Raw genomic sequence first — 3,287 nt, forward strand, 5'->3', positions numbered from 1 at the left:
CCCCCCTTTAATTCCACACACAGCTATAAATGTCTGTTTATCTCTAACATGTATCTCAGAAATACTTGTTCTTTACAGAATTAAAGAAAACAGTATCCACTTCTGTGTATTCTATGGGCTGCATAATTGAACCATCTCTCTTTCCAGCATCTCAAAATATAAATTGACAATATTTTTGGATTTACACTGGCCTCTTGGCCAAGGAAAATTCAGCTCTTGTTTCAGACTTGCAGTCCAGAATCTAAAGAAACAAATCTTTTTCCAGATCTTTGTTTGTATAGCTTTCAGACAATTATATAAATATAACCAGTAAGCGACTGAACTGTGGCATCTGGTTACAGCAATTGCGCCTAAGATTAAACGACAGAAAATGTCAATTACGTGCTCAACGTACAAATCATGTCTTTCATGCCTTACTTTTTGAAAGATGTAGTTTGGACTGCACTGCGCTTGAGTGTCTATTGCAGAAATTTATAGCGATGGTTTCTTCTGGTTTATTCACGCATTTAAGCCCATAAATCACCAGTTTAGATCCATAAAACAAGTCGAAAAAAGTGTACTCCTAGTGTAAGTAGGATACCTATCTGTAGGTTAAGGCCCAATCTTGGTTTAGAAACTAGTATTATTACTTCTGTAAATGTTGCTGTCATGCCTAGTGTTGCTGGGGGGCTAACTAAAGAGACCCTCTTGAAGCACAACTCAATTAACAGCCTCCAAAAGCCATTAAAGAACAGAGCCCCACACTCCTCTTCCCATTTCACTGTTTGCACTTGAAATGTCTAAAACCCCTCAAAGTCAACTGCTGTTTGTAATTTGACATGGCGACATACATCCAGTGCTATTTGCTATCTTTACGGTAAGTGTGAGTACTATGAAAAACTTGTTACCCAGACTGAATTATCTCAGGCACATGCAATCTTGAAATAACTGACCAGTAGTATGTCAGCAAGCACAAAGAAGAGAAACACCATCAGCAAAGCCAACAATACCATTGAACAACAGGGTAGCTTGACTCTTAAAAGGCTAGAGGTACTGGGGCTAGCCAACCCTGATTACTCAAAAGGCACACCTGGGTTGGATCAGGTGGTTTCCTTTATCGATCAGCAGGAAATTGCAAAGAAAGAGAGAGGCTCCTGTAGCAAAGATCCTGAGGTCAGTGGAGTTTTGAAGCTAGAACCTAGTGAGTATGAGGTTCCAGTAGGAAATCCTGACTGGGTTTGGGCCAGGAAGCTGAACTCAGCCAGGCAGGGTCTGGGAGTCACCTATTAAAGCAGGGAAGGCCTGGGAGCACAGTGATCAGAGACTGCTAGGAGTGATCAGGCTCCAGCATAGAGTCCTGGGGTGTGGGGCTGAGGCTACAGGTGGGAAAGGCTGGGGAGTGATCTGACAAGAAGATAAAATGAATAGATTGCTTCAGCAATTTGAATTTTTTTTTTTTTTTTAGTATATTTTATCTGAATAAACCCAGACCTCAAGAAGGGATGTTGTGAGTGGACAAAAGGGTGTGGAATTTAAGAAGTCCTTTGGGGAAAGGTGAGGGAAATGAGGCAGACTGGCTGTAGGGTGACCCCAGGCAAGGAGAGGGTGATTGGGAGGCAGTGGGCCTGATCACCAATACTCTATGTAGCGCCCTTCATTGAAGGATCTCAAAGAGCCTTACAAACCTGCTTGTTGAATGTATTAATCCTCACAGGATTTCTTTGAGGCCTTATTTGACTGTTTGTGAAACAGAAGCATAAAGAGTTTATTTGACTTCCCTATGATGAAAGTAAATGAACTCAAGAGTCCTGATTCCTTATCTTTTCTAACTAGCGGACTACCCTGCTGTCCTTCAAATAATCCTAATCTCCTTCTCTTCTAGCACCCAAACTCAAAAAGCAAATAAGGAAGCGCTCTTGGGGAAACTAACAATTAAAAAACTCTGACAAACCACTCTTGTTTCCAGAGACTCTAGTTGCAGGGATATGGATACTCACATTGTGGGGTGCAATCCACACCAGTAAGTGGTTGTGTTACTGCCTGTAACCCTGGGTGCCATAAATGCTCTGCTGCTGTAGCTCACAGCCTGAATACCAGTAGACAAGCAAAGACTGAGTTAACCAGCTGTGGTTCACCAATTCTGATTCTGGCAGCCTCCTTGTTACACTCCAGTATCCACCAGCTTTGGTTACACCCGGCAAGAGGACCACAACATGCCCCAGTCTCTCATTTTCACAAAACTGTGTGGTTTGCAGTTTCCAGCCCTTTCTTGGACCTTGCAGAGGAACAATCGTTTGTTTGGTCCTCTGAAGAGACAAAATGCCCAGCTTTATCATTTCAAGTGGCTTACCATTCAAACATAGCACTGGGTTGGTTCAGATAAAAAGTAAAGCAAGCTTATTAACAAAAGGAGACCAGATTTTAAGTGATACCATGTAGAAGGAATTAAGTTAGAAAGGGTTACAAACAAAAGTAAAAATACATTTTCTGATGCTAAAACTTTAATAAGAATGGTCTAGGTATCAGGTAAGATTTTTACCACAAACTTCTTACAGCAAGACAGCTGACTGCCCCATGGTGAAGATCTCTCCTCAAAGACTAAAGTGCTCAGTTTCTTTGTCATTTTAGGTGAAAAGATAACATGGGGCTCTTTGCCCTTTGTCTTTTATAGTCCAGTGAACCTTTGAAATGGATCCTTCTGAAGATTACCTTCCAAAGGAAAGTTCATTCAAGCTGTAAGGACAGAGGCTGGGGCTGAAGGAAATTCTGTGGGGGTGGCTTCTTCCTGCCTCCTGTTTGCTAAAATGCAAATTGAGCTGTTTCTGCCCTCTGATTCAAACGAATTACTGCTTGACATGTGATTGCTGATTGATTCTGATGAACACCGGACTGGAACAGTGCTTCTATAGCGTGATGCCAACTTTTCCCAACCTCGTGCTAAAAATGTCCCAAATCTGGTGAAAAATTCCCAGATAACGTTCTTTTACAGTGCTTCTATATCCTGGGAAATTTCTCAAAATCTGGGAATTTGTGAGTAAAATGTTTTGAATGAAAATTCCCTATTTCCCAAGTTGAAACATTTTACTCACAAATTCCTAGGTTTTGGGAAATTTCCCAGGATATAGAAGCACTGGACTGGAACTACTGACTTATCTTTTCTCTGGGAGAAACCTGTTTTCCCACTCCCCAGATTTGTCTCATAAATAATAATAATAATAAATTTATTATTATTTATTATTTGTGAGACAAATCTGGGGAGTGGGAAAACAGGTTTCTCCCAGAGAAAAGATAAGTCAGTAGTTCCAGTA

The 3,287-nt window shown here is 41.0% G+C and overlaps 1 long non-coding RNA gene across 1 annotated transcript; it reads left to right on the forward strand.

Moving 5' to 3' along the window:
• The first annotated feature begins 1,061 nt into the window (after positions 1 to 1,061).
• Positions 1,062 to 2,909, forward strand: LOC135978419 (uncharacterized). Its single transcript, XR_010595808.1, has 2 exons — positions 1,062 to 1,180; positions 1,862 to 2,909. It is a non-coding gene; the product is annotated as an uncharacterized LOC135978419 (long non-coding RNA).
• Positions 2,910 to 3,287: the final 378 nt, after the last annotated feature.

The sequence above is a fragment of the Chrysemys picta genome, unplaced genomic scaffold (genome assembly GCF_011386835.1).
Source record: "Chrysemys picta bellii isolate R12L10 unplaced genomic scaffold, ASM1138683v2 scaf251, whole genome shotgun sequence".
Lineage (NCBI taxonomy): Eukaryota > Metazoa > Chordata > Testudines > Emydidae > Chrysemys > Chrysemys picta.